Consider the following 12,159-nt stretch of genomic DNA (forward strand, 5'->3'; position numbering starts at 1 on the left):
TCTATTAGGCAGTGAACTACTTTCTGCAAAGCTTTGAACTACAACAATGCCATTTCCTATACTATTTAAACAAAATGTATTTTTTATTGATTATATTCTGTAATAATTAGTCATAATATATATATATATATATATATATATATATATATATATATATATATATATATACGTGAAAAACTATTTGCCCCCTTCCTGATTTCTTATTCTTTTGCATGTTTGTCACACTTAAATGTTTCTGCTCATCAAAAACCGTTAACTATTAGTCAAAGATAACATAATTGAACACAAAATGCAGTTTTTAAATGAAGGTTTACGTTTTTAAGGGAGAAAAAAAACTCCAAATCTACATGGGCCTGTGTGAAAAAGTGATTGCCCCCCTTGTTAAAAAATAACCTAACTGTGGTTTATCACACCTGAGTTCAATTTCAAAGGTTATAAAGCCATTTCTAAAGCTTTGGGACTCCAGCGAACCACAGTGAGAGCCATTATCCACAAATGGCAAAAACATGGAACAGTGGTGAACCTTCCCAGGAGTGGCCGGCCGACCAAAATTACCCCAAGAGCGCAGAGACAACTCATCCGAGAGGCCACAAAAGACCCCAGGACAACATCTAAAGAACTGCAGGCCTCACTTGCCTCAATTAAGGTCAGTGTTCACGACTCCACCATAAGAGACTGGGCAAAAACGGCCTGCATGGCAGATTTCCAAGGCGCAAACCACTTTTAAGCAAAAAGAACATTAAGGCTCGTCTCAATTTTGCTAAAAAACATCTCAATGATTGCCAAGACTTTTGGGAAAATACCTTGTGGACCGACGAGACAAAAGTTGAACTTTTTGGAAGGTGCGCGTCCCATTACATCTGGCGTAGAAAAGTAACACAGCATTTCAGAAAAAGAACATCATACCAACAGTAAAATATGGTGGTGGTAGTGTGATGGTCTGGGGTTGTTTTGCTGCTTCAGGACCTGGAAGACTTGCTGTGATAGATGGAACCATGAATTCTACTGTCTACCAAAAAATCCTGAAGGAGAATGTCCGGCCATCTGTTTGTCAACTCAAGCTGAAGCGATCTTGGGTGCTGCAGCAGGACAATGACCCAAAACACACCAGCAAATCCACCTCTGAATGGCTGAAGAAAAACAAAATGAAGACTTTGGAGTGGCCTAGTCAAAGTCCTGACCTGAATCCTATTGAGATGTTGTGGCATGACCTTAAAAAGGCGGTTCATGCTAGAAAACCCTCAAATAAAGCTGAATTACAACAATTCTGCAAAGATGAGTGGGCCAAAATTCCCCCAGAGCGCTGTAAAAGACTCGTTGCAAGTTATCGCAAACGCTTGATTGCAGTTATTGCTGCTAAGGGTGGCCCAACCAGTTATTAGGTTCAGGGGGCAATTACTTTTTCACACAGGTTTGGATTTCTTTTCTCCCTAAATAATAAATAAAAACCCTCATTTAAAAACTGCATTTTGTGTTTACTTGTGTTATCTTTGACTAATAGTTAAATGTGTTTGATGATCAGAAACATTTTGTGTGACAAACATGCAAAAGAATAAGAAATCAGGAAGGGGGCAAATAGTTTTTCAAGTGTGTGTGTGTGTGTGTGTGTGTATCACTAAGGGGTACCTAACTTCTGTTAACTTGGGTTACTTTTCTTCTAATTACATTTACATAAATTAATCCTTTCATTGAATGTTGAAAAGTTTATGGAAAACGCTATACCTCAAGCATTTAGCAAACTCATCTTATACCAGCATATGGGGCCTTTCTTTAATGACATAGCAGGGCAGTTTCCTCCAAGTATGTACATTTACATATGAACATATAAGAAAAAAAGTGCAACTAATATAAATAAGGATATTTATTTTTTAATTGGATGTTATATTTACCAGTTGTGCAATTTACTTGTTTATTTAAAGGTATATTTCATTTTTCAAATACAGTTTTTCAGTAAAGTCAATTTCAAATCGTTCACTACAATTTTTTTTACAATTGCTTTCTATTGTTTAATTTAAGTACAGGTATGGGATCAGTTATCTGGAAACCAGTTATCCAGAAAGTTCCCAATTATGGTAAGGCCATCTGCCATAGACTCCATGTTATCCAAATAATCCAAATTTTATAAAATGTTTTTTCCTTTTTCTCTGTAATAATAAAACAGTAGCATATACTTGATCCCAACTAAGATATAATTAATCTTTATAGGAAGCAAAACCAGCCTAAGTCTAGTAGACTTCAGGCATGAAGATCTAAATTAGGGAAAGATCCCATACCTGTATTTCTCAAAAACGGTTGTTTAAACTTTATTGTTCCTCGCCTGTATTTTATTTTAGCATTTTAGTAATCTAGGTGTACTCTGAACGGTTACATGTTGCTATATTAATCGTTACACTTCTCAGCATCATTTGTAGGATTGTATTGTATAAATTGTAACTATAAGAATACCTGGGGATTATGCACAACAGGGCCAACAAATGTTTCAACTGATGTATCAAATTAAAATATCTTAAATCAGCGTCCCCACTAAAAGACCTGCTCCACTGAGTCACAAGAAGGGAATAATAAAACTAGGGCAGCTCTAGCAGGTCAGAAGCGGACTTGAAACTTTTTTTTTTTTTTTTTTTTTTAATTAAGTTTAATGCTCCAGTTTCTGGTGTTTGTTTGGCAGATCAATAATCCAGGTGCAGATTCTGCTCTGTTACAATTTTAATTCGAACATTTCTCAGCATCTGTGGAATATTAGCAACTATTATATCAATTCTAACAACTGTCTAATGAAACTCAGGGATTTCTTCCCAGATGCTTCAGAAACACATAAGGTGAAAATTTAAAAATGTCAATATTAAAAAACAGTGACAAACAGAACATAGAAGTAATTGAAAAGTGTCTATTTATAGTGAACAATCTGAAAGCAACTGAAAAACCATGTTTTAAGATGAACAACCCCTGAAAAAGTTCTTTAGTAAAACCCATTCTACAGACATTCCATAATGCAGGGTTACATTGATGCTTAGGGGAGTTGTTCACCTTTCAAACACCTTTTTTCAGTCCAGTTGTTTTCAGATTTTCACCCAGAAATAAAACTTTTTTTGGTTACTTTTCAGTATTAATTTTTTACAGTTTTTCCAAAATCTAAATTTAAAGTTGAATGTTCCTGTCTCTGGTGTTTGGTAGCTCAGTAATTTAGGTTCAGATTCTAAAATGTTACAATTTTGCAAAATTTCATTGATACATTTTTCAGCAGCATCTCTGGAGCATTAGTAACTATTGTATCAATTCTAACAGCTGGCTGTAATGAAATCCAGAGTTTCTCTTCAGCAGGGACAAAGATAACAAATGTATCAACTAAATGTATCAATTTAGAACAGTTTACAGGGTTGGCAATCGCCCTCCCAGAGCTGCTTAAAAGGACAAAGAAAAGTCTAAAATAGAATAAGGCTAGAAATGCTGTATTTTGTATACTAAATATAAACATGAACTTACTGCACCACAAGGCTAATCAAACAAATAATTTATGCTTTCAAAGTTGGCCACAGGGGGCTATCATCTTGTAACTTTGTTAAACATCTTTGCAAGACTAAGACTGTGCACATGCTCAGTGTGGTCTGCGCTGCTTAGGGTTCGTCATAAATTATCAAAAAAGCACAAGTCAAATAATATCTGCCAGAAGCTGATACAGCAAGACTGATTAATAATCAGAATATGCAGACTGCACTGGGTCCTGTGTGGTCATGTAATCTAATATGGATTTTATAGTTTTTGTATTGTTTAAAGGGCATGTAAACCCCCCATAAAAATGTAATCAGTGAATGGCCTCTTTGAAATCTTTAGATAACGGTCACTCTGGTTGTTAAAAGGTTAACAGAAAGGATGTATGATCCCACTCACTCATGCATAATCACGCTCACTCATGTATATTCCCACTCACTCGTGCATAATCCAAATCACTCATGTATAATCCGGCATAATCACGCTCACTGATATGCATAATACCACTCATACATGTAATCCCACTCACTCATGTATAATCCGTCATAATTCCGCTCACTGATGCATAATCCCGTTCACTCATGCAAAAGCCCTCTCATTCACGCAAAATCCTGCTCACTCATATGCATAATACCACTCAAACATGTAATCCCACTCACTCATGCATAATCCCACTCATACATGTATGAGTGAGCGGGATTACAGGTATGAGTAGGATTATGCATATGAGTTTATTTTACAGTGCTACGCAATATGTTGGCGCTATATAAATACATGTTAATAATAATATGAGTGAGTGGGATTATGAGTAGGAGTGGGATTATGCATGAGTGATCAGGATTATGCATATTTATGAGTGTGAGTGGGATTATGCATATGAGTGAGTGGGATTATGCATATGAGTGAGTGGGATTACATGTACAAGAGTGGGATTACAAGTATGAGTGGGATTATGCATGAGTAAATGGTATTATGCATATAAGTGAGTGGGATTACATGTAGGAGCAAGTAGGATTACACATACTTGATAATAAAGTTACATTACCAAAAGAACTTCTGAGCAAGGTCATAAGGCATGGCTGGATATGCAAATATAAATGATGATGTAGCCAAAAATAGCCGCCTGGTTGAATTAGATCTTGCATTCAGGAGGGGATACAGATACTATCTGACCCAATAGAGAGACAATGATGCATTTTGTGTGGGGAATATGTGCCCAACCTAAAGACATGGTAAGGGGTTATAGGGTTTACATTTCCTTTAATACAAACTTTCTCCAACTCTCCATAACCAGTGGCTGCTCCAAAGTATCCTCCAAATTGAAACCCAGTTTATCTATCCATGATCTTTGTCCCTACAGCTGGAGTTGGAAACAGTAAAGGGGATGTAAAGGCAAAAATACAATCCAATACAAATCTCTACACAGTCCCGACTGCTCTACAGGGGGAAAAAACAAAGCTGCTTGAGTTCTGCATGGCTGGGAAGTAAGGGGGGGCTCCCCCTGCTGCTCATAAGTATAATTGTTTTCCTGCAAAGCAGGAGAAAGGTTTATTTTTCATTAAAGAAAGTAAAAATGGGATTTTATTTTTTTGCCTTTCCTTGTCCTTTAAGAAGGTGAAGAATTACACTTTACACTTCAATATTCGAAAAACCGGTGACACATAGAAAATAATTTGAAAAAGTCGTTATTTCTGGTGATCTATCTGAAAACAACTGGTTGTTTGAAGGTGAATAACAGATACCACTGTGTCAATGTGACCGAAAAGGCGACAGGGCGACCATCCATCCTGCAGTGCTCGATTTCTACTCCCTGGCTATTCTACTTGCATCCGGTCCTCTGCCCCATCGCCTTCTCCAGCTCTCGGTCCCGATACCTCTTCCTGCGCTGCCAATACATCATCCATCCTTCGCTACTGTCAGTATTGCTTCACGTGCAGCAATTGAAATGATCGTTGTTCCAAATAACACTTACTCTATAACGTTACGTATAATGTATGCCCATCTAGTAAACTGACGTTTACTTCATTAGATTTAATTACACCATCCATTAGGAATTATTTCTGTTCTCTTGACAACCACATTAGTTTGGAGCTCATAACTTTGTAGTTGGTCTTGATTTTGGATTATTTTCCTTTCTCTTCTCCAAATCAGTGCTGCATCCTACAAACTGGAATTGTTCATCACCCTAGCAACAAGCAAGAAATTTGTTTTGGATGGAAAATAGGTTTTATATGTTTTGTCAGTTGTTTTTATTTTCAGTCACTCCCCTTAGATTTGGAGAAGAGAAAGGAAAATAATCCAAAATCAAGACCAACTGCAAAATTATGAGCTCCAAACTAATGTGGTTGTCAAGGGAACAGAAATAATTCCTAATGGCTGGTGTAAAGAAATCTAATGAAGTACATCACCAATGCCTTTAGCAGCAGTATGAGCAAAGCCTAATTAACTCGTCAGCAACTGCAAGCACACCCTTACAGTTACTGTAATCTTTTTATCCTTCCATTTTTCGAAGGAAAATGAGGAATATCTCGTGCAACTTCCAAAATCATCACTATAGCACATCCATAAAGTGATGGTTCACCGTCCAAACACTGTTTTCAGATCAGTTGTTTTCTATCTTTTATTTTTTACAATTTTCCCAAAATTGAAGTTTTATGTTCCGGTCTCTGTTTCAGACTGTCAGCTCAGCGATCCAAGAGCAGATTCTGAAGTTACAATTTGCTACAATTTTAGTTGATACATTTCTCAGCAGTATCTGTGGAATCTTAGCAACTATTGTATCAATTCTAACAGCTGCCTTTAATGAAACTCAGGGATTCTGCTCAGCAGGGACAAAGATAAATGTAGCAAAGAAATGTATCAATTTAGAACAGTTAAAGAGTTGGCAACCCTACTACTTTCGAAGGTGAAAAATTAAACTTTACTCTTCAATATTAGAAAAACAGTCACAAATAGAGAGTAGTTGGAAAAAGTCCTTATTTCTGGTGATCTACCTGAAACCGACTGAACTGAAAAAAGTGTTTGAAGGTGAACAACCCCTTTAAACAGGAATCAAAGTCAAATAGATAATTGGTGTGTGTTTCCATTGCATTGATGGTTATATTAAAACGGTCTTTCAAAATAACCAACTTTCGCACAAACATAGTTAGTTAGGAAAAAATGTAATGTATAAAGGCTGGAGTGACTGGATGTCTAACAATAGCCAGAACACTGCTTCCTGCTTTTCAGCTCTATAACTCTGAGTTAGTCAGTGACTATAAGGGGGGCCCACATGGGACATACATGTTCAGTGAGTTTGTAATTGATCCTCAGCATTCAGCTCAGATTCAAAAGCAAATAGTTATGACCCATATGCCACCCCCCCCCCTCAAGTCACTGATTGGTTACTGCCTGAATAATTCCTTTAAAGAGGACCCGTCACCCAAAAAAAATAATTCAAAATCCTATTTTAACACATTAGTCAAGCAAAATGAACTTTAATTACACTATATAAATTAAATGAATCTTGTTTCCTTCAGTCTGGGAATTCATAATTATAACAAGCAGGCAGGAGCCATTTTGTGGACACTGTTATTAAGACAAGTCTTGTATCATCTCAGAATCTTGTTTGTGCACCAGAATGGGGGACCTGATGTCCATCCCCATGTACTGGTTACACAATTTAATGGTGAAGAGAACGGGGGAATGTGGGGAGCGCAGTGACATGTAGGAAGTGCTGAATAGAAAGTGAAAGTTATTGTCTGCCCAAGGCATAGAGGAGGGGCAGACAATATTTGATTGACAGCTAAGATTTTTAAATGAGCTTACAACAGTATGAATGCTTTAATAAAAAATAGAAATTGGATTTCTTGTTTAATTTGAAATGGACTTTTATTATACAGATTTTTGTGACAGGTCCACTGTAAGAGTGGCCTAAAGGTTGGGCATACAAGAGGAGAATGAACCAAAAACTGGTCTGGTTGACTCAGATGAGATCTGAAGTAAATACCTATTTAATACCCAATTATCAAGCCCACCTACACAACATATAATTCAGCCTTATCATCCCCTGTCTACTTGCTGAAAGTTGGCCTGGTGCCCTCACTTCAAATTATGCCATGGATACACGGGAGTATTAGGGCATGACTGAAATGCATTTTAAATAGTCGGTAAGACAAGACATTGAACTTGGCCTATATAGATTTACATGTAGTGGTCACTTTTGTAAATGATACATCAAGGCAACAGTAAGTTATAATATAATTCCTATAATCCTACACAAGGAGGTACTCAAGTAGTCCTACGGGCAGCCTATTTACTGTCCTATGACCATGGACAGCAACATGCATGTTAATATGGGCCAGTCACTCAAAAATAAAAAGTAATCTTCAAATGATTAAATTATTCATATAGTGCTGACATTCTGCAGTGTATTAAAAAGACTATGCATAATTGCCATCAACCCCTACCACGCTGGGTCTTACATCTAAGTTCCCTATCACATACACACACTATGGGAAATTGTATCAGAAGGTAAATAAACAGCCTGTATGTTTTGAATTGTTGAAGGAAACCAGGGAAAACCCACGCAGATATGGGAAAAACAGAAATACCTTGTAACTGGTGCTCTGACTGGAATCGAACTAAGGACCCCAGTGCTGCAAGGAGGCAATAACTTTTTTTTTTTTTTTTAATGCATTAGTTAATAGTGCTGCTCCACCAGAATTCTGCACTGAAATCCTTTCCTCAAAGGAGCAAACAGATTTTTTTAGATTTAATTTTGAAATCTGACGTGAGGCTAGACATATTGTCAGTTTCCCAGCTGCCCCCAGACATGTGACTTGTGCTCTGAGGCGAAACAACATCCTGCCAGAAAGCAGTTCCATCCTAAAGTGCTGGCTCTTTCTGAAAGCAAATGACCAGGCAAAATGACCTGAGATGCTCCTACACACCAATATTACAACTAAAACTATTCCACTAGCTGGTTCAGGAATGACATTTTAGATTGAAAGAGTGAATTATTTGCAATGTAAACAGTTATAAATAAACAATGCATCACAAAAATCATGACAGAAACCATTTAAACTTAAATGGGTGTTCACCTTTGAGATAACTTTTAGTATGATGTAGGGAGTGATATTCTGAGAACATTTGCAATTGGTTTTCATTTATTATTAAAGGTTTTTGAGTTATTTCGTTTTTTATTCAACACTCCTCAATTTGCATCTTAAGCAATTTGGTAACTATGGTCCAAATTACCCTAGCAACCATGCACGGATTTGAATAAGAAACTGGAATATGAATAGGAGATCCCCTGAATAGAATGATCAGTAATAAAAAGTTACAATACTGTCTTAGGCTCAGAGTACACAGGCAGATTCAGGGATTAGTCACCCGGCAACAAATCTCCTCGAATTTCCTTCCCGTCGGCTAAAATGTAAATCGCCGGCTGGATGGCACTCGGCGACATTCGTTTTCTGAAGTTGCCTCTCGAGGAGGCTGTTGAATGAGCTGTCGAGATCAGTCGCCCTGAAGAAGAGATTTGTCGCTGGGCTACTAATCTGCCGGTGTACCCTGACCCATACAGAGCATTTGTTTTTTAGAAGGGAGTCAGCGACACCCATTTGAAAGCTGCAAAGTGTTGGAAGAAAAAGGCAACTTACTATATAAAAAATAAATAATGAAACCCAATTGAAAAGTTGCTTACAATTGGCTGTTCTATGACATAATAAAAGTTACCTTAAAGGGGTCCTGTCATCGGAAAACATGTTTTTTTCAAAACACATCAGTTAATAGTGCTACTCCAGCAGACTTCTGCACTGAAATACATTTCTCAAAAGAGCAAACAGATTTTTTTATATTCAATTTTGAAATCTGACATGGGGATAGACATTTTGTCAATTTCCCAGCTGCCCCCAGTCATGTGACTTGTGCCTGCACTTTAGGAGAGAAAAGGAGGGGTGATATCACTCCAACTTGCAGTACAGCAGTAAAGAGTGTTTGAAGTTTATCAGAGCACAAGTGACCACATGACTTGGGGCAGCTGGGAAATTGACAATATGTCTAGCCCCATGTCAGATTTCAAAATTGAATATAAAAAAATCTGTTTGCTCTTTTGAGAAATGGATTTCAGTGCAGAATTCAGCTGGAGCAGCATTATTAACTAATTCATTTTGAAAAAAAAAATGTTTCCCATGACAGTATCCCTTTAAAGGTGAACCACCCCTTTAAGGCTAAAATACTGGAAAAATCTAACTATAATGAAGTCCTTTCTATTACAAAGTGTATTAATGTAAGCAGGTAATCCTCCAGAGAAAAACCTATACACAATGGTATAAATGTTCATATACAGTGCACAGCGGCAGAGGGCATTTGTAATCTGCCCCTCAACAGTACCTGCCGAGCACAGGCAGCACAGCAAGAGAGATCCTCATGGCTTAAGTCAGTACAGCTTGGAAAAGGAACCCTGCTGCCTCCTCCCACTAGCAGTTTCACAGCCATTGCTGCCTGCTGGGTCTGCTCAGCTCCGCAACACAAGGGTTTCCCCTCTTCTCGCACAATACAAAACCCCATGGAGGATTATCAAAAGCATTGGAAGCAAGTTTCAGTAGGCAGTGTCCCCATCCCACCCTGGAAGAGAACTGTGTATATCCACAATGCTCATACAATAAGAATAAAGGCAAAGTGCAGACACAAAAGCAAGTCAATATGCACTAAAGCTGCTGCTCTCCCTCACCAAACAACATCATCTTCCAGGAAGGTGAAGGGAGTTTCTGGGAGTTTTCATTCTGCAAGCAGTGTTGCTGTATTCGTTTCCCAGTCTGACCCATAATAGTCTTATCCAATACAGTATCTAATAGCCTTGGATGGACAGCAGCTTGACTACAGCTACCCCATTGCACCTATGGTCGGGTGCAGGGAGTTGTAGTTGCGTCGGATCAAGCTGACCTTTGTCAGGGCCGAGGCTGATCCCAGCAGCAGAACTGCTCACGCCCGGGATAAAGAGACGGCTGGGAACCCACAGTGCCTGTCGCAGAAAGACCAGACTCCTCCCCCCTTTCGTGAAGCTGAAATGGGCGGGACCGGGGCAAAGCAGGCCCCAGGCGGGGGCAAATGTAAAGCTTTGTTGATCAGCAGCGGGGCAAACCATTACTAGCAAACAGGGGGAATGAGGGTTAATAACACAGAGTAGTACAATGTAGTGTCCCTGATTGCCCCATGGATTGTTACCCCGTGTCCGCCGCCGGCGCTGCCTTCCGTCCGCCATTAGCTGCCGAGCCGAACAATACGGAGATACCGCGGCCGGGTTCCTCTCAAAGGGACAACCCCGTACTGGCAGCCGGTAAATAACCCCGCAGACAGGGGCAAAGCAGAAACAGCAAATAATAAATCACATTAAACACGCTGGAGCGCAAACGGCGCAGCTCCGTCACGGTGAGCGAATAAAGCGCCGGCGCGCGGCCTGTACCTCAGAAATAGCGCGGATTAGTCCACAGGAGGGAAAGGGGCAATAAGAATTACCCCCGCTAGGGGGCATCGTTTTACCCCACTGAAAGGCTGCTTAAAATGCCCAAGCACGGAAGCCACTGTAAGCAGCCTGTCTCTCACAGTTTCACACACTCACCGGCTGTCCGTCGGTCCAGTCAACAAGAGAAATCTTGCCCGTAAGAAACACACACAGCGCTCCTTCCTCCGCAGCCTAACTCCAGTCCAGTCCCGGGGCACAGTGGGAGGAGTCTACCTAGTTCCCAAGCTGGAGAAGGCGAGGGATGGGCCGAGGTGCTATCCCCGCCCCTCTTCGAGCCTGATTGGCCGAAAGCAGGTAACGTGAAGTAAAGACACTGATCGTTGTTTGGAGCGATGGCGCGTCACTCACACCGCCCCTCCAAGTGAGACGAATTTTGATGGGCGGTGCTAGAGAGGTGAGCGAGAAAGCTTAGCACCACCCATGCGTTGCCGTTTATGCGAGAAGGACGAGCAGGGAGGAGAAGACGCGATGAAGCTGGCGCTGTCCTGGCGAAACATAAACCCCTCCTCTTTGCTTGTAACAAGGCGCTCGGCACAGCGCGGGAAGGAGGAGACTGCTATTAAATATAGGCGTGGCCTAAGCGCCTGCAGAGTGTTATAAGAAGCGTCGCACGTCTTAGAACGTTGTGTTTGGTTATGATGTATCTCTGTGGCGCTAGTCAGACAGTGAACGATTTCTCTCACAGTACGCTCTGACCCGTGGCATTTAGATGTGCTCAAAAGCACAGATATAAATGTAAACTTATGTTGACACCATTTCTGTGTGAATATTAGTATTACAAAGCTCAGTCACCGCTTCCTTCTCTCACTTTCCCGTGTTTCCGCCAGTCTCAGGAGGCCTCGGTATAAAAGCAGCTGGAGGGCCGCATTCAGACTGGAATTCACTGGTGTCTACACTGAAAACTAGTCGCTCCTTTATTTCCATCAGTGCGCCCACATGATACCGCCAGTAATCTAACCCATGTAAAAATGTCGCGTTAATGGTGCGAGGGTTTATTCGACACGGAACGTCTCTCTTTGGCTTCTCATCCCATGACGTTATATAGAGCAGGAGCAGGCTATGCCTTTCGATAGATCGCTTGCGACGTTATGCGACAGCATTAAGACGCGCGCGCGATCTCACACAAAGCCGAGCTTATCGCTCGAGGTGATATTTTTACGTGC

The 12,159-nt window shown here is 40.1% G+C and overlaps 1 protein-coding gene across 3 annotated transcripts in view; it reads right to left on the bottom strand.

Moving 5' to 3' along the window:
- Positions 1 to 11,431, bottom strand: part of zmym2.S (zinc finger MYM-type containing 2 S homeolog) — a 65,570-nt gene extending 54,139 nt beyond the window's left edge. Inside the window, exon 1 of one of the 3 annotated variants that reach the window (XM_018250299.2) lies at positions 11,093 to 11,431. The gene's annotated coding sequence lies outside the window, so the exon portion shown is untranslated. Of the gene's footprint in view, positions 1 to 10,204; positions 10,646 to 10,698; positions 11,036 to 11,092 lie in introns of those variants that run through there. The other 2 variants (XM_018250301.2, XM_018250300.2) reach the window with 2 other exon arrangements.
- Between the last annotated feature and the right edge of the window lie 728 nt (positions 11,432 to 12,159).

Source organism: Xenopus laevis, chromosome 2S (genome assembly GCF_017654675.1).
Source record: "Xenopus laevis strain J_2021 chromosome 2S, Xenopus_laevis_v10.1, whole genome shotgun sequence".
Lineage (NCBI taxonomy): Eukaryota > Metazoa > Chordata > Amphibia > Anura > Pipidae > Xenopus > Xenopus laevis.